The following is a 23828-nucleotide window of genomic DNA, read 5'->3' as shown; positions in this document are numbered from 1 at the left end:
ATCACTATTTTCTTTCCATTACTTTTCTCATTAATGTTCTGTCAACGTGTGTTATTTTGCAATCAGAACGTTTTCGTTTGCGCTATATATCCTAGAATATAAATGACATATTAAGTTATTTCATAAATAAACGTATAAAAGTAGAATATTGATGGATACAGAGTTAGTAAACTTCGTACGCAGTTCTTTTGTGTGTTCAATTTTATCTGTGTATTATTTGTTTAGAAGTTTTCTAAGGTTTGATTTGACGAAAACTGGAAATAATAGAACAAAGATAGCGACAGTTATTCAAATAATCGAAATAATGCAAATACACACCATGTCTAATTGTTTCGAAATTGAAAATGTTTAGCAAACTAAATCTAAAGCAACAATTAAGAGGCAAAAATAATGCATTAATTAAATTACTAAATTTTGTTTGTAATCATTATATTGCAATTATTTGTTAAATCATTAAAATATTTGCATTATTTTTAATAATAGGAATTCTTTCGTCATTAACATACATAATATACCCATTGATATTGGAACATAAATATGCTCACACTGACACGACAGCGTGAACGACGTCAGTGTATTTATTTAGTTTATATGACACTTATAAACACACCGAAATGTCTACTTATTTATCAGTGCATGTATGATGTTTTTGTTTCATTTTTCCATACCTTTTTTCTTCTCCGCCTCTATCTGTCCTTCTTTCTCTCTCTCTCTCACTTTATATAAATATGTGCGTAATTAAATATAGGATGTGTAAAAGGTCACTGAAGGATATAAATTTAAGTACTTCTTCATTTTTGTATCATTTCGTATTTTAACACAATCAGACGAAGAAATGGAACCATTTTCAAAAACAATACAAAATATAAAAATGTTTTATTTATACAAAAATATTTATTTTTAATGTTGTAATTTGGCCTCTTTCTACAACATTATTCATGCCAGATAGCAAGATCTCTGGATGGCGATGCAAATCCTTTAGTTCATTCTTGATGTACTCCTTCAATTCTAGGAGGTTTTGCGCTCGTTAACATACACTTTTTTTAAAGATATCAACACAAGATTTTTTGTTTATACTTGGAATATTTCTTGGAGAAAAACGCCGTCGATAAGCTCTTAGAGCCAAAACAATGGACCTCTGATTTTTTGTTAGACGATTTCGCGACTTGCTTAGGTTTTCCAATGCTATACTTATCCATAATTAAGGTCTAAAATATTGCATATCTGAAATAGAGAAAAATAATCATTAAGGGGAAAATGACAAAGTGTGACACCTTCAGTGTCTTCTAGCATACGCCACATATGAGTATACATAAACAGGTAAAACGATATATAGTTATTTATGTACATATATATATATATATATAACTACTTCATTTATTCACATAAATTTAATATACGAAAGTATAGATTTATGCGTAAACGTTAAGTATTTACTTCAAAAGTGTTCAATACGTAGGTAGAGCTAGTTAGTAATTTATAAAATATATATGGCGATTAAGCTACACTGAATATTCTGCGTTTTATCCAACTATAGGATTCGTCAGGCTTATGCGCGAATTCTGTCGTTGCTTCTTGTTTTTATATATGTTGATGATTTCTAGTTGGCCAATCAGCTTTCTAGTATCAACCGCGCCCCTTCCTATCAGCCAATGGGCATGCATTTTATCAAACAAAGGATCTGTTTTAGAACTAGGTTAGTGGTTTTAGGTATACGTTCTCCATTTTTTTATACATATAAATATACCTATGTGTACACACATACATGCACAAATATATACATATATATATATACATATATGTGTGTGATCGTTTATGTATATTCATGTTTATTTTATTTATTTATCTGTTTGTTTTCTATTGTTATTGTTAGTTTTAAAGCTATTTTGTATCGCTATCCTTGAGTAAGTTTTATTTTGTGAACACAGTTGTTTGCTATTTCCCGCCTACAGTTTAATAGATTTTGAGGTTCTTTAAAGTACAGGATAGAAAATTTTTCATGGAGGCATAATTTACATAGGTCGTCTAAATGTCTGCATGTGGTGGCTTGTCTCATTATTTTCCATTCGACTACCGGCGAATGTCCGCTTCTTTGAGTTCCCAGTATTTATTCGCTAGTGTTGTTTTTATACGGTGTTTTTTTTAAATTTTTGAATGTGCTTTTGTGGTCATATGTTAATATATATATATATATATATATATATATATATATATATATATATATATGTGTGTGTGTGTGTGTGTTTGTGCGGTTGTATGTATGTTTGTGTTTGTTTGTGTGTAGTGTGTATATTTTAGTTAGCTATGGAAGTTCATCAATGTTGATTAGAACGTTTCATACATAATTTTCTCTTAATTGACCCCACTGATGACTGTGAAGCCTAGTGCATGAACTACATTGCTTTTGGTGGTGACTCGCAGTCGTTCCTCAATGTAGTTTGAGTATGTGGCCCAATCATGGAAGCTGAAGGCGGATAAGGAGGAACTCTAAAAGAAGCAACTCCAGGACTCTTGTGAATCTCTGAACGCGAACCTGTCTCCGCTTTATGATTATTTTTATGTCCGCTAATGGAGACCGGACATCTGCTGTAGTCATCTGATGTGAAATGACTCCAGCAGCCAGGTGTTATGACGATATAGAACCATTACTTGGAACCATACAGGGGGATGGGTATGAAAAATTTCTTGTACATAGCAGCCCTTAGGGATTGAAATTACGCTTTGAGAAAAGGCTGTCATTTAGACGGTCAAAAGAAGAAGAGGCGAGATTTAGGTTGCGCTTATCATCATTGCTTAGCCGCAGGAGCAGGAGGGGATGGAGCAAAGGTATGTGAAGCTGTTATTATTCGTTCGAAAGATACCATTAACGGGGAAAATGGGATCATCAGTTAGAAACAGGTTTCGCGGGATCTCTGTCTTCTTAGTGTTGATAAAAAAAGCGGAGAGTAATAGAGACCACGTAAAAATCACCAATTATCAATACTGAAAAGCACCTCCAGAATAAAGAATACAAAAGTGTACAGTAGTCAAATGGATACTATCATAGTAATTGTTAGAAGCGTAAATAAGGTCAATTGGATTACTCAAGGGGAACGGCTAATCAAGAACTTGTTTACGTTGGACTTGAAGACGATTATATCGTAGTCATCTAAAAAGCAAGCAAACGGAAGAGAGTTTTAAAGGTGTGCAGTTGTAAGAAAGACGCTTTGTTTAGGGAATCTTCATTTAGGTTTAGACACAGATAAAGAGTGGGGGAATTGTTGATAGTGTTTTCAAACTAGTGTTTCTCGTGAATGTTTGGTGTGGGGAACCATACATTGGTTCCCAAACGAGCACTTGCCATGAAAAAAATTATAAAGCAAAAAAGGTTTGCAACGTCTATTCTGTGAGGAAGAGCTTGCATGAAGGAGAAAACTGCATCCCCTTCCAGGCTACGAAGTTTAATTTGAATTCTGTCAAAGCATGATAAGGTCTCTCCAGCAACTGCTCCTAAGATATGGTAACAATACTCCGTCGTGGACGTATCTGGCTCTAATATATGTAGGGAATTGCATCAACAATAAGATATCTACTAGATCGCTCGAAGGATCTCACCATTTTTCAACCGTCCTTGGTAATGGATTTGATGTACGTGTTCCATTTTGGATCAGGATTAAAGATCAGCCCCATAAGCTTGTTCAAATATGGAGCCTCCCACAGACGAGAAGCATTCATTTCAATTGATTCTAGAATGGGATGCGAGCGTTGATGATGTAAATATAGCTTACTTTAAGATGAAGTAAAAGTAACCAGGTACTCCCCCCATTGTATAACATACTCAAGATCAGAAGAGTGCGTCAGAGACAACATGATCGTTTATTTGCGTCCATAGTTGGGAGTGATATCAGCATAAATGTCTACGAATGAACAGAGTATGTGATTTGGAAGATCATTAATGTAAATCAAGAGAGTTGGGCAAAGGCTGGACCACTTGATATTCCAGCATTTGTACTGTTAGCTCTGATTTCTGTCCATCCAGCATTATTCTAATGAACCTATCAGAGAGAAATGATTTAATAATTGTAAATACATTTCTAGCTATGCAATAGCTCGAGATCTTTGAAAGTAGACATTTATGCCATACATTATCAAAGGTCTTTTATTTGTCAAGAGTGATTGCCCTTGAATGAAGTTCTCCGTCCAGAGATTCGCTAATCCTATAAAGTATAACCGTTAGCACATCTGCTGTAGATCTAGTAGAACAAAAACACATATTGCATGTCTTTATTTAACACAGATTCCAGTTACTTACACATGCCACTCATTTGACATGTATGCTCGATCACCTTAATGCATAAATACAGGGCATACTGATGAAGTTTTACACGGTGTTCGAAAGCAATCCTCTTTAAGACAGCGCTCAAACAGAAGAAAAGGATTTAGTTCTGGTCGAAGCTTTTTCTAGCACTATTATTATACTGCTAACAAGGGCAGTTTATTAACTGGAATCAAGTGTTATTATTAGCTTGGCAACATCACACACTGTTATTGTTATATAGCATGCCATGCATTCTTATAAAGGAGGATATACGGGGTGGAGGCGGCCTTAATGGAATTTAGCTTTGTCTGATGGTGACGAGATTACCTCAGGTCCATAGATAACAGTTGGGATAAAGCACACGTTTCTGTTAAGGATCCTGTGTGCGGTTTGCAAAAACGGGTGAAACCGCTGCTCAGCCTCTTGGTACTAGACGGACTGGGTATATAACTCTCTCGCGTTCTTCATTACCCTTTTACAGTAATTGTTGGCAGTCCTAAAAGTTGCTTTTGTCTTAGTACATCTGCAACGTTGAAAGCAATGGAAAAAAGTGGTTCTGTGGACAATGATACTAGCAGATTCGGGAGGAAACCAAGGCTAGCTGGTAAGGTTTTTCTAGAATGTTTTCGAAGGTGTGAATCAGTCTATACCGCCAGTTACCCATTCCGTAAAATCCGACACTATAGAGGGCACATTCTTTTTAAAACATGAGACACAGAGGTAATTCTGATATAAATATACGGATGCTATACCAGTCAGTCATAGAGAATTGATGTACTGTACGATGGAGACGTACTTCTGAGGATTATTACATTTCGTTTTTATCTTAACATATAAAACAGAGTGATCGGAAGATCCCAGTTGAATCAGAACGGAAGATTGACATAGCTCAGCGTAACTTGTAAGGAAAAAAATCTAGGAGACTTGCATACTGACAATAAGTTACGGGCACATGGGTAGGTTCCTAAACAAGATGTGTTAGGGAATCACAATAGAGAAACTGTGACAGAACCTCCTCTCATTATCTGTCTTGTTTAGCATTCCACACTCTGAAAATTGAGGTATCCATAGACGTGAATGTTTAACGAAATATTATGAGACAGAATGTGGCCATCTTTCATTGATATGCTCTTACAGATAGTAACTCCGCTAATGTGGGGGCGGCAAAAGGCAAACATAAACGCAATTGTGTGAGAAAGTGCAACACGCAATAATATATAGAGTAATTTACGATCGTATCTTGACATATCCCTATGACATAGAAAGCCATTTTTAATGTACGCAAATATTCCATGCTCATCGCAATATTCGGGGTAAGATTTGGATGTTTAGTTAGATTATCCTTTAATTCCAAACTTTCGGAAGGAAATAGTCGGTCTAATGCGAGTTTCCCTTATGAATTATAGATCTGTAATTGGATTTCAACCTGGAATGTTGGAACATACACCTCTGATATTGGAGAAGAAGAAATAGTATTGGTGTTCTACATTGGAAGTTGAAAATCTGGGTTTTATGATGTGTTTCACTACAAAATTTTCCGAGTGAAGGTTTGGGATTTGTTGAATACGTTGGCGGACTTTTTAGAGCAGATCAAAGAGGGAAAGTAAGAGAAAAAAAAGAAAACGAAGAAATGTATTATTTCTAACACATTATAAGGTAAATCCGTATCAATTACCAACTAAATTGGCATTGAGAAGTTACTGCATGGTCCAGAATCCTTTCACAAAATGGCAATACGGCAGTTCCAGTACTTTGTACCTGCTCATAGGATAACCTCCTTAGTAGGTAGTCCACTGACTATCAGGCGGACAACGTAATCCGAGTAAAGCGTTTACCTTCAGCACCCTTATTAGTGACTTGGCTACAAGGATAGATATAAAAATAAAAAATCTCTTTGACTGTTCACGCAATATAATTCCAACCTTGAATACAACGTTTTTTCTCTTTATAAGAACAATCACTCATTGTAAATGGAGACTGAGGGGCAAATAAGGAGAGCGAGTGTAACTGGTGTTGCCGAAAATGTCGCGGCAATGTATTGCCTACTCTCCATAAAAATAAATCATGATTACATTATGGTATGTAATATACGCATTATTGACGTGTTTAATGAAAAATATGGTGATAATTTCTCTCTTCCTATCTGATAATAAAAAGTATTTTAAAATATATTCATGGTATATTTAAAATCAACTTGCGAGATATAATGAATACGCATATAAATATATTAATTAAAACTGGTATAAATATTCAAAAAATATTAATATTTACTATACAAATAGAATCACAATTTAGCAACTTATCTGCTAAACGCCTCCATCTTCAATGCTATCTTTTAAGCATATTCTTCGTTTAGATTCAGTTCAGCGTTAACAAAAATAAATATATGCCGTTGAAAATGCTACTCTTGTTCAACAGTTTGGTTTGTGACGTTTTTAAGAATACGAGATATAGGGAATAGGCGGGTAAAATAGAATTGTCGAATCTATTATTGTTATACTTAAAATCAACTTGTGAACTATCATGGACGATAAAACTAGTACTAAATAAAACAACCAACTAAAATATATACATTTAAAAATGTAATAGATATAATAAATATTAACTTTTCCTATTAGAAACCAGAGAATACATATCACTATTAAAAACTTATCTGCTAAAAGCTTCCGTCCTCAGGGCAAAATATTTATAAGTCCGCTGAAGGTATGTCTACGAAATGCAGAATCATCGGCATTCTGTAAGTTGGAGATGAGCTCTTCAGAGGTTTTAGTCTTGCCATGAGGACGTTTTAGGTTGATGATGCTGTCATGAAGGCGGTACTGCAAAAGCATCACAGGCGCGAAAAGTACAGCAATGACATCAGGGAAGAGAAACACATGTGACGGTAACCAGAAAAAAGGTGGAAAAGACGCATCTCTGTTTCACACCGACATTTCTGGCGAAAGTGTCATATTCTGCACATATGGTAACACGCAATCTACTGTTATACTGCTGGGGACAAACAAAAAAGTAGAAATACCACCAAATTTCCGGAGAATGTTCTGTAAATAATTACGGTTCACACTGCCGAAGGCTCTTATAAGATCTACGTAGGTTCAATAGAGCTCACGATTCTGTTCACGACACTCGTCTTGGAGGAACGGAGCAACGGCAATCATATCAGTGGTAAATGCTCTCGGTGGAAGCCACATTGTTATTCTCGGACAACGATACCGAATCAGTTTCTAGAATCCTTGTGAGTATGATAATAGCCAATACTTTTCTGACCACAGAGAGGAGAAACATGCCTGTGCGTTTGTCACATTTCCCGAATACCGCTCTTCTCTTTGATGAGGGCAACATCGTTACGACACTCATCGTACATGGAGCGTTGCCTTGGGCCATGGATCAAATTTACTGCTTTATAGAAACCGTAAGTGTCGCAACGACACAGATGGACTTGGATATCCCTAGCCTTTTTGAGCAAACCTTCATTTTCCATGCGACAAAATTCTTGGTGCACCATGGCACAGAGGGAGAAAAACGCCCGTAGAGTGTGGAATATTCAAAGAGCGAAATCATAAGTTGCATTTTTTCACGTATGATGGAACCGAAGTTCCATGAACTCTCGTCGAAACGGTATTGTGTCGCCTGTCAGAGTAGCCAAGGATAGATTATAAGGCACCATAAAGAGTGATTAAAATCTCCTGATATTCTCCCTATATGGTATCTCACTGTCTGAAGCCGGAGAGGACCGGGGAAGAAACTTTAGACTCCAGAGTGGATGTAAGTCAAACAGTGGCGTAAATCCATTGCCGACCGAACGACTGAGACACTGGTGGCCTTATTTTTTTATAGAATCAATGCCGCGCCATGAAAAGGTCGTAGAGAACAGGAGCAGCAGCATGACTCGAGAGGCGAGGAAAGAAAAGGAAGAAGGAAAGGAACGTAGTAAAGGTTTGCGCTTAACCAAGAGAAGGTGACGTTTTGTTTTGTTGTCTTGGTTCATTGAATCAGAGGCGATGAAGCGAATGATAGTGTAAAACTGAAAAAAACACCCTTATACGGTTAAATCTGAGTTAGCCATGAAGAACGTCGAATGTTTATTATCCCTTATTTTCTGGGATCCAAAAAGAAAAAAAAAAGAATGGACTCGCATGTGCAACAGGTTTGTAAATCTCTGCCCATTTCCCCCAACCAAAAAAAACCTTTGTCTTGTTCACAATCACCACATATTCGACCTATTTTACCGTGCGGATGGGCCATTAAACGAACTGCCAACCCATCTCGGACTACCTCCCCTTTTTTTCTCTGGAATTAATGGGTATCACTCTTTCTTCTCCGTCATCAATGAACTCTTTTCTTTTGCCACTTCCAATAATGCGTTATTTATTTTTTTATTTTTTATTTTTTACAGATAGTTACAACTTATCAAAGTCCGAAAGCCACTCGAGGTAAAGGGTTACTGTTTATACAGTACGTTTGTGTTAGAGATTTGAGAAAGTGTCTGACTTAAGGAGGCGGTTCATCTGGAACTTGTTAACATTGGACTTGAAGATATCCAGGTTGTAGCCAGGTGGGAAATTTGTTAGGGAGGACAGAGATTGGAGTTTAGACGAACGCCTGCCATGGTAGTAACGATAAAACAAATATCGGCTCGCAACGTCTATTCTGGGGGAGAGAAGTTGCAGGGAAGAGAAAAGGACATCACCCACTGTGCTACGAAGTCTATTTTGTACTCTGTAAAGGGATGATGGGCGGTTTTTGAAGATCCTACCCAGATGTGGAAGTAGTACTCCATCTTTGGACATACTTGGCTTTTATACAGATAGAGAACTGCATCATTAGTGAGATATCTTCTGCAGCGGTAGAAGGGTCCCACCATCTTTCCAGCGATCTGGGAAGCAATCTGGGCAACTGATTTGATGTACGTATTCCATTTCAGGTCAGGGGTAAATGTAAAGCCCAGAAGTTTATCAAAACATGGAGCTCCCCCTAGACGAGAGCAACCCATATCAATTGATGCCAGATGGGGATCAGAGCGTAGATGATGTAAAGATAGGAGTTTGGTTTTAGATGCATTTAAAGTAACCAGCCATCTCCTCTTCCACTGTACCACGCGCTCAAGATCAGAGAAGAAAATCCGAGAGAACTTTGTCATTTACTGCATTTGATGTGTTGCCATAGATGGTGGTCGTGTCAACGAATGATTTAAGTATGTGTTTTTGGAGATCATTGATGTATATCAGGAAGAGAGTTGGGCCCAGGATTGACTTTGAGGGACTCCAACATTAATATTGATGGCCTCTGATTTTTGCCTATCAATTACTACTCTTATAAGCCTATCGGAAAGAAATGATTTTATGATCGAGCAAACATTTCCAGTTCTACCCTCATTGTAAATCTTGTGAAGTAGGCCCTTATGCCATACCTTACCGAAGGCCTTTGATATGTCAAGAGCGACTACCCTAGAGAGGAAGCCCTTGTCAAGATATTCGCTAATCCTATGGGATATAAAAGTCAGCGCATCTGCTGTAGATCTGGCAGAAGGAAAACGGTATTGCATGTCACTAAGAAGGTTGTTTCTGTTGAGGTGGTTAACTACTTCTTTATTTAATATGGATTCCAACAACTTACTCATGACACACAGATGACTTATTGGTCTGAACTGAGAGGGAGAGTACTTAAATACAGGACATACTGATGAGGTTTTCCAGGGTGTTGGGAAGCCCTTCTCTTTAAGGCAACGCTTAAATAGTTTTGTAAGTATGGGGGCAAGTCTTAGTCGAAGTTTTTAAGCACAATGATTGGAATGCCGTCAGGGCCAGTTGCTTTAGTGGAATCAAGGTTCTTGATTAGCTTGGTGATATCACGTACAGATAGTGTATGTTGCATAGCATGTTGTCTGTTATAGGGAGAAATACGGGGAGTGGATTACCTTCGTCGCATGGGGTAGAATTAGCTGAAAAAGTTCTTGGCAAATAGTTTGGCCTTGTCTGATGCTGACGAGATGACCTCAGGTCCATCGATGATGGTTGGGATAGAACGCACGCTACTGTGCGGGATCCTGTGCTATTTGCCAAAACTGGTAGGAACCAAGCCGCTGCTCAGCTACTTGGTTTTTAACGGACTGAGCATATAGATCTCTTGTATATTTTATTAGTCTTATGCAATTGTTGCTGGCAGTCCTGAAGGCAGCTTTAGTCTCAGTGCATCTATTATGTTGGTAGCTATAGAAAAAAAGTGATTTCTGCGCGCGATGGCAGCAGCACATTCTGGGGAGAACCCTGGCTGGCTGTTAGGTTTTTTATTGGAATGTTTTGAATGGTATGAATCGGTCTATGCTTACAATTAGCCATTCGGTCAGGTCTTATACTATGGAGGACACATCTTTTTAAAACATGGAATGCAGTGATAGATCGGATATAAGTGTACGGAAGCTATCTCAGTTAGTGGTAGAGTATCGATAGACAGTACGGTGGAGAGGTATTTTTCCAGACTTATTGTATTTTGTTTTTGTCTAAACTGATACAACCCCGTGGTCGCAAGATCCCAGAGGACACAGTACGGAACATGAACACCCCAGAAGGCTTGCATACTGACCGGAAGTATCGGGCACTCGCGTGGGTTCGTGGACAATCTGGGCGATGTCATAGGCAATGGCAAAGTTATGACAAAACCTCCCCTCATCATCTGCCTTGTTAGAGTGGGTCAGCCATTTCGCATTGTGGACATTTAAGTCACCACAGATGCGGATGTTCGCAGACGGGTGAGCAGACAGGATGTGGTCAGTTGTTTTTTTTTAGATATGCTCTTAAGGATAGAAACGCCGCTGTTGTAGGAGCGATAGACAGAGAATATAAATGCAAATGTGTAAGCAAGTGCAACTCGGAAGCACATATAAGGTAAATTAGGGTATTCTCTGGAGATATCCCTACCACACGGACAGCCATCATTTATGTAGGTATATATTCCATGTCCATGGCGATCTTGGGGGTCAGATTTAGATGAAAAGTTTGATATACTTTACTTATGAATTCCAGGGGAGCGGTCGGCCTAATGCCAGTTTCACTTAGGAGGAATATGTCTGGTTTCGTCTCCTGTAATTGGGTTTCAACCTCTGGAAGGTTGGAACGGAGATCCCTGATGTTGGAGAAGGAGACATGGTTGTAGGGGTCTACGTTGGAGGATGGGGGTCTAGGGTTACACGTGTTATTTTTCTGGGGGTATTTCATGTTGAAAATTGCGATTTGTGGAACAGGTCGACAGACTTGGTTAGAGCAGGGCAGAGAGGGAAGTTAAGAGTGAAAAGGAGACGAAGATGTTTTCTTCTTTTTCATGTGTGTGTGTGTGTTCTTGTACTTGTATTTATACATAAAAAGGATAAATAAAACCAATATATAAATAAGAATACATAAACTATAGTTCTGCCGTCGACCCCCCTCATTATTTCATATCTTGGCATGCCTCGACATTCGCTGTTTGATTAGAGACTCGGGAAAATTCGATAGACGATTTAATTTGCTTACACTCGACTAGATTGGGAACATCCAAATAGCCGTCCCTGGTGCTAAATTCCCTTACACTTCTCTAAGCCTGGTGTACGCATAAACCCTAAATCCATGAGCTGGAGTTTAAGTTACTGCTGTGCATTTAAACTCGGACTGAGGATGTAACAGGTAGTAGTGATCACTGCTGTGAGAGCAGCCGAGCCAGGGAGGGATTCGGCAATGGCATCACAAAATTTGGGTGAGATTGCCGGATCCCGTAGAGAAGACGGGGCATAACCGTTTTGGATGTCTGCCAACGGGTAGGATTACGGACTTGAGTGGATCAGGCGATCATTAGTAGAGCCTAAGCCCCATGCATGACGCAAATCATGAGCACGTACCTTAATGCAGAGTGACTGGCAATGACGAAATCGATACGGTGCTTTGCCCTTGGTTGCATCCAGGACGTCTTGTACATGTCACGTTGCTAAAAGATTGCTATGGTAATTGTGAGACCAAGCTCCGTACATAAAGATAGAAGTCGAAGACTATTTCTGTTTACATTTCCAAGTGCATGTTGTTCAATGACTCATTACAATATCTCATGATTTGTTGACGCCCTGGCGTTACAATCGTCCAGCAGAATGAATATATCGTTGTCTGGTGTGTTCCAGATTGAAGTCGTGATGTTGACATAGAAACACTCCTTAATGTACTCCTTCAAGTTAAGCGTAGGCACTAATTAGGGTGCCGTAATGAATCCTGGTCAATAGAAGCCTGGTGTTATGACAAGTTTATAGATGGCAGTTGGTGTAGCGGATAAATAGCGAAACAGAGAGGGCCGGATGGCAAAGCCACAATCATAAATACGACTAGTATCCTCCGGGAAACCTTCTACCCTGTTCGAGTGACTCCGCACCAGCAAACATCTTTTCATTAAAGGCAACTTTGTAGCGGGTTAGCTACCTGGAAACGAAGGCGCTGCGGCGCCGAGAGCGATTTTCTGTAACAGTAATATTCCAGGTAGACAGTTTCAGTGTTTCCATTTCACTGTTTGCTAATCTATGTTTTCATAGCAAGTAGGATGTCTTGGTGGATGCGGTTGTCCACCCAGGAAATGTTAGGCCACCTTTTCCAGGCCCCCTTTCTCTATTCAGAAGTGAGGAGTGTGGTTCCCGAATAAGACTGTTAAGTCACTCTTGTAGAACAGAACAGGGATGCGGTTCCGGTCCTAAACTCACAGCGACCATATTAATAGTGTCGCCCAACGTGCTGGATAGAAACTAGAGGCGTTTAGTTCTATCCGAAGCCTTTCTTCATCACTCTTTATCCCATCGCTGCAGGTTTTGGATGTGAGTGACGAAGAATATACCTATGCAAAAAGAATATGTAGGTGATAGGGTAGTGCACAAGCACCAGTCTACTATCTGTACCGCTCTAAGAGGGTTCCAGTTGAACGAATTAAAGCCGCGACTACCGGCTCGTTGGTTGGATATAGCGTAATGCCGGAAATCCAGATAATCGATAGTCAAATTGCACGAACGCCCCACGGAATGTTACTATTTAGCCCACAGATTGGCCAGTATTCCAGTATCACCACATGCTTGTATGTAATGATGCTGGTACTATACTGCGCTTATCCTGCAAAGTTTTTGCCAGATACCTTATCTTTAGCTTTTGGCTCAAGAAAAGAACTAAGACTAAGAAAGCTGGATGTCTGTTACTTTCTTTGGAAGTTAATTATAAATAAGTATAGTATTGAATAACGTACTCAAATTTTAAAATTGTTACACCAAAATAAGGGGTTATTTTTTTGTACTCGAAGAGCTTATTGACACCATTTTAATGAAAGAGATAACCCAAATCACAACACGATTAGAAACATTGTGCGTCGCCTTTAAGCCCACGAACAGGATTCTTTACTTCCACGAGCTAGCTGACCTTGAAACGTCATTACCAATGAAATAGGGAAAGAATGCAATAGACCGTCCTGCATCATCCTGAAACATCGATTTGAGAACGTTCAACACAACTTGTGATGTGGCGAAACTCACTAAACAATATTTCGCACAGTTAAAAGTATTTTACTTATAAAGTACAACTGGTTCAATACTTGAATCTGGAAGATTTAAACACAAGAGTTCAATATGCAGTTCAACTGAAATAACATGTCTGAATGACTCTAATTTTCTGCATGAGTTGATTATTTCAGATAACCCCAATTTCAATTTGATTAGATTCTTTAACAAACAAAATTACAGATTTAACGAATCAGTGAAAACAATTGCAATAAGCAAAAGCAGTTGCATCCGATAAAGTGCACTGTATTTTGTGCAGTAACAGAGTAGAATTTTATTGGACCTTAGTTTTTGGAAGATCAAAATGAAAATGCTGTCACGGTAACTGGAAAGATATACCAGGGAGGCAACGCCACATACTGCGAGAACCACCACGGAGCTTTTCGGGCAATGCTTTAGCAACATCATTATCTCTTGCTTTGGATATATTAAATGACTAGCACGTTCTCCAGACTTGACTTGATCCGATTTTTCATGCCACAATATCAGAAACGAAATAAAGAGGGTAAATTGCAATCCAGAGATTTTGCAATCTGTTATGAATTATCTTCGTCTATATTCCTATAAATTCGTTTTTCTTTTGGGTGTATTGATATTCATATTAAAAAAACCCTTTTCTACTTATTTAAAAAGAAAATACACTTTTCTTATATACGGGTTGTGGAATTGCATTCATCTGCAAAAGATCTAGCTAATTTGCATATTCTTTTAAACATTCATTTTAATTAATTTCCTATTAGTTTTTTTCGGTTTTCTTATGGAATGATCATCTTTATTTAACTATTACGTGTAATTATATTCATGCAGATATTCTACATGATTTATACTTGCGTAATATTTGCGTAAAACGTTTAGAGGAAACACAAAATTGTTTCCATATATATTTATATATACGTATATATTTTTTTTGCACAGATTTTGCCTACCAAACTCCTCCTAGAGTTTTTGGTCTACGGACATAAAATTTCATATATAAGATGTTTGAATCCATGCAAAACTTTATATTTGGGTTTTAGCCTGGAAAACTCCGTGCAAAAGTGTGAAAATTAAAAAAAATGAAATTTGCCAGGTGAAGGTCGAATGCCGCCATTACGAATGCATAATGTAGTTAATATTGGTTCATGTTTTAATTTTAAGCCTTGCAGTACACATGTTTTCATAGCCCAGTCATTTATGGCAGAGGCAAAATAAATCGTGAGCTGAACGTTTTGGTTTCGATTCTCAATGGTAGCGCATGAGTCTTTTTTTTTAATCATTATTATATATTGCATCCAATCTATCTATCTATCTATCTATCTACCTACATCTATAAAAGTGTAAATGTCTGTCTGTCTTTTCTTTATGGTAATTAAGGAAGACTATTATACAGAAATGCATTACTTTACATATTCACACTTTTTAATATATACATATGCACATAACCTTATGGACAGTATATAGGGGCCGAGCAAAGCCGGGCGGAACTGCTAGTGATTTTATAAAGACATTATTTTTCACGAATAGAAAGTGTTTGACTTTTGCATTTTGTTTTAAATTTCCAAGGACTTAGTCAAATTGTATCAAAATTACAGAAATATATCACCAGAAAAATATCATTTATTTAAGTTCAAATCCTTCAGTGTTACCTGGCCGATCTTTGGGCTACCATTTATTATGATACACATTAACGACCCCCTTGATAATATTGCGTTGTTAGGGGGTATATATCTTATAAGATGCAGGAGGTAAGAATCAATGTACATACATGTATGACAATGGTAGAATCGTAAGAATATGACTTCCACGCCTTAGTGTGCTAGCGCCGTAAATTGATGCTAACATTTAATGCTATTAAGACTAAACTGTTCAGATTTAGCACTTAGAAGAAGTCCCTTCAACCACCGATATCCATGAGAAATAATACCGTACTTCATAATTCTGCTTTAAACTTTTCGGCATTACATTCACGAATCATATGTATTGCAACAAATAACTCGAGAACAATTGCTGCGAGGAATGTGCTTATCCCATATCGTACTAAAAAGTACTTACAAAGAAGAGTATCCTGTACATCTACAAGTTCACCACTCGTATATGCATGGGGTATTGTTGCCATATCTGATTGGTGTATCTACCACTAATCTTTTCCTCTTAGATAGATAGCAACCAAAACAGTTCCCAATTTAATAGGTTCCACTTTGTCAACTAAGATCAAACACCTGTCAGATCGTCACAATGTTGGATTACCTTATCACCCTCAGTATATATATATATATATATATATATATATATATATATATATATATGAAGCCCCAAGAATTTCAGAACAGAACTGTATGTGTATAAATGTGTCCCTTCCTCTCATCATCATGGTTATATCCGTTATATGTATTGGCGCAATAATCCCGTGTCATCTCTTTAATATGAAAATCCCACAACACAATATATATATATATATATATATATATATATATATATATATATATATATATATATATATATGTATGTATAAGACTTTCTTTTTTTTCCGGATCATATGAATACAATTTAAACTATATATAATCTTGACGCAAGGGGTTGTTGCTGAAATTTCCGTTCATAAGAGTTGCCTTTGATTTGTCGCTACTTTCTATTTTATATTGTCTGTATACTGTATTTATACTCTATACTCTAGATACATACTCTAAAGTATAAACACACACGCATATGTGCATATGCCCTGAATATAATACAGATTGCGTTTATTCAATCTAAGAGAGATACAAGTGATAAGAAATGTGCACGGACCGTTATAAAGTAGGAAATAATTTTGAAAGACTTTAATTTAAAAAAAAGTATTTATCTATTCACGTGTAAAATGTCTGTGATATTATAGTTGCAACAGTTCGCATGAAATATCAGTTTCTTCTCGTATTATTGTTAAAGTGTGTTGGTTGACTTGAATCGGGAGACTCTGCCCTCTCATGTAATAACAATTTCCAACAAGCACTATTTATATACGTTTAAATCATGCTCAAACGAGAACATGATTTCTTCCAACAACCTGTTGTAACCCGTAATATACCCTGCAGCAGATTTTTACAGATTTCTCTCTTTTTAAAATAATTTATCAGTTCAGACTTAACGGCAAGCAATTAAAATTGTGTATTCATACAACTAAGCTGCATAAAATAACCATACATCCAAGCATTGGAAATATATTATGCATAAATACTTATCTGATTATCATTAATCTAGTGAGAAAGCAGCGACAATAATATCTCATTAATCAAATCTCTATCTATTTCCTCATCTGACGCATGCAAAGCAATGGTGAATAAAAGAAAAATGATAAATTGTTTTACAGAAAACGAAAGGATTTTTTTAAGTAGTTCACAAATTAAAATGAATGATTCATGTAAACTATTCATGCAAATAAAAAGGAATAAGCTAAAATATTATTGTACGCATAATCGGCGTCTTTGTTCATTATTATGGATCATGTAGAGATTCGATTTAGATGCAAGAAAATTGCAAGAAATTGCAATGAGGAACTTTTAACAAAAACATCTGTATTTAATCAGCAACATTCAGTGGGATTCACTATTAGCATCAAATTAATTCTATTCACTTATTATCGGTAATGAATATATATATATATATATATATATATATATATATATATATATATATATATGCATATATATACATATAAATATATAATAAAAATATAAAACATATATGTCAATTAAGCTACACAGAATATTCCGCGTTACATTCTCGGGAGAATTCGTCAGGGTTATGCGAAAAGTTGTGGTTAATGCGCGTTTATATATACGCACATGCTATTGAGTTTTTTGTTAGTCAATCAGCTTTTTAATGTCAGCACGCCCATCCTAATCAGCCATTGGCAGGCACTTACAGGACACACACATATTTGACCTCCGATTCACCCTTTCTCTTTGTGTGTTCATAGGAAGAGTAGTAAGCGGGTCTACTTTCAGCCTAGGTGGAGTTGAATATGTTTTTTTATTCTATTTTTCGGATATATATATATATATATATATATATATATATATATATATATATATATATATATATAGAGAGAGAGAGAGAGAGAGAGAGAAACTTATTTATTAATATATATGTTTCTTTTGTTATTGTTTTATTTATTTATTTTTATTTTCTATACTTATTTTCAATTTCAAAATTTATTTTGTATCGCTAATCCTAAAATAAATGTATCCTGTTATCACAGTTTTTAGCTATTTCTCTCCTACAATTTAATAAATGTTGGATTTCTTTTAAGAATGGGATGGAATAATTTTCATTGAGACATAATCTACAGGAATCGTACTTGCTTGTCTTACTGTTTTCTATTCGTCTATCGGCGAATCCCCACTGAGTTCTGTATATAATTGTCATATATATAGTTTCATAACTTTCTACCTAGCTCTACCAGTGTATTGAGTAGTGTTGAAGTAATTACGGAAAGAAGTACGTATAAAAGTATATATTCGATTATAAGTTTATGTGATTAAATGAAGTAATCATAAACTAATATATAAAAAATATATAAATATAATCATATATATATACATATATATACACACATATATATATGTATGTATATATATATAAACATATATATATATATAAATAAATTAATAATATTTCAAACAGATTTTTTTATATCTGAAGAACACATATACGCATCTCATGCGTGTTTTTGTGAATTATCGCTATTGAACAAACCAAATATAATCATCTTACATGAACACATGAATATGATACTTTCAATTTTTTACACCATTATACGGTGTCCTGGTCATTCTGTCTTAATTGCAATACTACTTAACTGTTTTAAGAAGATTATAATCAAACAGGCTCATAGGAATCATAACTACCTATTTAATAAGAACCACCATTATAGTATAAAACATATAATTTCCAAAAAAATAATCAACCGTCCGCTAAAATGACGCGTTATGATGTAAGAAAAAAAGTAATAATTTAAAATAGTACTACGTTGTGATCGAAAAGGCTGGTCCAGTCTCATATAAAATTAAGAATGAATTAACGGGCTCTGTAACGAAGGCGCGTACAGAACATCTCAGGACAGCGTCTATCGAGAAGTGGGAGATTGCCACTACAGAGAGGCCGTTAAGAAAATCTGCATTGCCTGCTCCAAAGGAATCTAGTGTTTCAGACAGCGAATCAGCCACAGACGAAGCTGAATATCCAATGCAGAAGATGTGCCATCAACGGGAAGGAGTGAATGTGGAATCCGACGTACTGTTGATGGAACGAAAAATCGTGACACAGAGCATGACGACGGGTATGCAATCAATATAGACGAAATCAGCTGTCTGTATACGTCGTATGCAGTGCACGAGAGTAGGAAAAGGGACCAACCTATCGTAAATAGAGATAGTACGAGGTTTGATAGCGGGGAGGAAGAACAGGAGAGAGGGAATTGTTTAGAATGGGTGGAAAATACTCTGTAAATAAATGGTAAATTAAGTAAACTGAGAATATCGTCCATTCAATAAAAATAAATATACCATATCTATTATCTCCATGGATCAAGCAACGGATGTATTAGCAAAAGACATAGCAGCTTCCTGTTTCAACAGAGTTATAGGAATGGTAAAGTAAAAAAAAAGTAACTTGAGCAGAAGCAACCATAGTCTATGGGCCGTTGGTGCTTTTATGTCAATATAAAAATTGAGGTGAAAATACCACCGATGTTGTTTGAAAAAGAAACAAAAACAGTGTATAGAGGAAACCGTGGTAGTTCAATATATGTACGTATATATGCACGGCATGATCACCTTGGCACACCGGTTCCTGTCAGATCACCGTAGTTAAGCAACGTTGAGCCTGGCTAGTACCAGATGGGTGCCCATTTTTGAATTCTAGGCACTTTATGTGATTTTTGCTTATCTCGACATTGTTTCCAGTCGTCCTGAACCTCCACTTTCCACTTGTATTCAACAATGTCGACTCAGAAGTGGTTGAGATTGCGCAACTCTTGCCACAAAATTTTCACGCGCAGGCACCCTTACCGTGGGTATCCATAGTGTGTCTAGACTGAAGAAAGCTTTTTTAAGATATATGTGTGTGTATCTGTGTGTATTGTGTGTGAGTGTTATCATAAACGTGTATCTCATACTAATTCAAAATATATAAAAAGAATCGCACTCTAGTCGAGTAATCAATTAGAATGCTTTGACAAACTAAGTGTAATAGAAAATACTCAATGGTTCGTCTTTACTTATTTACAAAACTGTGTATTCCCAGTAAGTCAAACCATAAAACATTTGAAAAAGGAAATGTAATAAACTATTACAAATACCCCCACCACGAATAACAAATGATATCGCACAACACATCACATTCCATACTACTAAAACAAAACAATGCGGAAAGATAAAAGGAATACCATTTTCTTAGAATTCATGATAATAAATCCAATGAAAGTATATAGATGGTATAAATGTACATTTCTTATCACATAGATACTACTATTTAAATAAAACACTAACATTAATAATAATGCTTCAGAAAGTTATTTGCTATGCATGATGGTATATAAACTCTCTACCTATTCTCGCAAAATAATTCATTATTATTTACAAAATATGTTATTTTGAGGACATCTGGTACTCGTATATAAAGTAAAACATGGTTGAAAGTCAGGAAATTAAAAAAGGAATAAGTATATTCACGGTCCATAAATTATCAGGTGCTGTACTTTTATTTGTATTACTGTAAAAAAAAATCTTCATAAACTGCAATACGTTAAGCTCATATCAGCGCGATTTTTTTTCATCAGAAGTAAAGTCAACAATAACCTTTATATAGATTGTTAGTCTCCCGGTGATTGAAGTAAGGAGTTAGTGTTGCGTATGTTTAGTAAACTACTATGAATGAGTAGCTTCTCGTCTTGCCAGAGAATAAATGTATTCATGTCTGAACGCCAACACTAAAAAAAAAAATTAACAGTATTTCCCAGCATTGTTTTTTTTTCCTTGATTACTTTTTTCAAGAGAAGCTAGCTTGAATGCTTTATATTTCGACTTGGGAATGCAATAAAACATCAGCATACTTAAAGTGAAAACTTGTGAAATGAAAATTTCAAAGAAAGTGTTCATCTCTGAATCATTACATGACCATATGAAACAGCAAAACTACAACAACATTGGAGAAAGACTACAAGAACATTTCATTTAATTTAGTCTGAATTCAAATATTGCAATAACAAAGAAAGCGAACGCCATAGCGAACAGTTCACCATGAGTGGAGAAATGTATTGCAGAACATAAATTACAAGGTAACGTCATTCCAGGTATATATTGAGCCCATAAGATGGCAATTTATTTATGAATTCACCGATGGATGGCCAATCTATTGTTAGCCGGATTTGACCGTCGAGAGAGAATAACGAGAATGTTAAAGTCATTAAGTTTGAATGAAAGCTTCATTTCGGTTTACATCTTAATCAATACGGTGTTGACCGTAATGTGTTATTACATTGCCGATGTTATTCGCAGAAAATGGATGATAGTCCGTAATTAAATGAATTAACACCATACACGTTCTGATCAATGCATAACATATACAAATGTTTCAAATGTAATAATACTTTACTCGCCATGTATATATATATATATATATATATATATATATATATATATATATATATATATATATATATATATATATATATATACATATATATATTATATATAAATATATATGTTAGAAAGGTCCTCGTTGACAACACAAAAATTATACAACGGGAAAATAATGTAAAAAAATTAAAGATTCTTGAAGCGTCGTACATTAGAACTCTTCAACCTAATATAAATGACATTGCATTTCAAAAAAGCAGTAACGTTCTGAAATGTCTTGCGTAGTTCGTGTTGGACGGACTTCGTACATGGTGTCTACGAACTTGCTGGTTTTAACACTCGAATTTTTAATCGACTTCTATTCTTAATCGACTTTTATTTTAACTCATCACTGACTATATATATTTTGTTTTCATTTTTAATCCTCATTTTCGCAATCCTGTGTTTTTAACACCTGATGATGATTCATGGACGAATCGAAAGCGCTCGTAACAGCAACATGTATGGATCCTTTATTAATATTTTTGATTTTGAAACAAAAAAGACAATACGAAAAATTGAAAAATTAAAAAAAAGAATTATAAGACAACATGTTTCCGTTGTATTTAATAATATTTGCTTGAATAAATATATATATATATATATACATATATATATATATATATATATATATATATATATATATATATAAAGATGAACATGTCTGTGTGTCTGTGCGTGTGTCTGTGTGTGTGTCTGTGTACATTCCCCTACGCAATATCTCGATATACAGGGCACTGAGATTTAGGAAAATCGATGTGATCGATTTTGGCCAGAAATTTGGCGATTTAGGGGTCAACGTTCAACGATTTCGTCTTTGAGGACTCTACCAAACTCCTACGACAATTTAGGGTCTACGCACTTGTACATTTAGATATAAACTCCTTGGGCATGGATCCAACTTAATAAATTGATTTGAGCCTAAAACAATAAATGTTAAGGGGTCATAATAGGGGCCAAAGTTACAAAAAATTGACCTCTGCAGTTTCTTCCAAATTACTCAGATAATTTCTAGTCTAAATATTTTAAATTTTACATAAAGGGTATTCGGAGATAGTGCAAGCTTTTTAATCAGTTTGGGTCGAACACCTTTAGTTACCAATATATGTATGCATGTCTGTTTGCATGTCTGTCTCAAACTTTTTATAGGGCGACGGATTTTATCAAGATCAGTCACGTTTAAAATGTCTACCTTTCATACGGCAAATATCGAAAAATTGGCTAAAAACATTAATATCTTCTCCTTCAAATAGGCACTTTTCTACAGGGAGGGGTGACATTTTCGCCGGTATTTTTAAAGTTATACTCTCCTTAAGATTGTCTGGTCTTAATTTTAAAATATGCCGCTTCCGGTTTGGCGGTGGTCGTAACAGCATAAACGTTAGGTTTTTACCCCGTTATCTCCCTCCTTATTACTATATGAATATATATCTGTGTGGGTGTGTGTATATCTATCAATATATCTATAAAAGTGCACGTGCCCCTGTGTGTCTCTCTGTGTGTCCGTGTACATTTTCCTTCGCAATAACTGTGTTAATTTTCAGTCTACATACTCGAAATTTGATATACAGGGTACTGAGATTTGAGAACATCTATGTGATAGAATTTCGGCCATAGATTTGGCTGTTAAAGGGGGTCAAAGTTCAAAGATTTGACCTTTGAGAACTTTAACAAACTCCTCTGACAAGTTTGTGCCTAAAGACTTGCAATTTTTGATATAGGTTCCTTGGACATGTATCTAACTTAATAACTGAATTTGAGCCCAAAAAAATAAATGTTAAGGGGTCATAATAGGGGTAAAAATAAAAAATTTGACCGTTTTTATTTTTTCTTATGTTTTTTTTTTTCTCAGCATACACCTCCAAACACCCGGGCAACACCGGGCTGAGATGCTAGTATATCTATGAAAGTGAACGTGTCTGTTTTTGTGTGCGCGCCCGCGTGTGTGTGTGTGTGTGTGTGTGTGTGTGTGTGTGTGTGTGTGTGTGTGTGTGTGTACATTTCCCTACGCAATAACTCTGCCAATTTTAGTCTACAAACTAGAAATTTTTGATGCAGCGTACCGAGATTTGGGAAAATCGTTGTAGCTTGTTTTCCGTCAGCAATTTGCCTGTTAAGGGGTCAAAGTACAACGATTAGACCTTTGCGAACTCTACCAAAATCCTCTGCCAAATTTAAGTATAAAACATTGAAATTTTAGATATAGGTTCCATGGGCATGGGTCTAACTTACTAATTTCATTTGAGTCCAAAACAATAATGTTAAAGGGTCATAAAATGGGTCAAAGTTAAACAAATTGACCGCTTTTTTTTGCTCAACATACACCTCACAACACCCGGGAAAAGCCGCG

This window comes from Euprymna scolopes, chromosome 1 (genome assembly GCF_053919585.1).
Source record: "Euprymna scolopes isolate OS-2025 chromosome 1, ASM5391958v1, whole genome shotgun sequence".
Classification (NCBI taxonomy): Eukaryota; Metazoa; Mollusca; class Cephalopoda; order Sepiida; family Sepiolidae; genus Euprymna; species Euprymna scolopes.
This window is presented reverse-complemented; position numbering follows the sequence as displayed.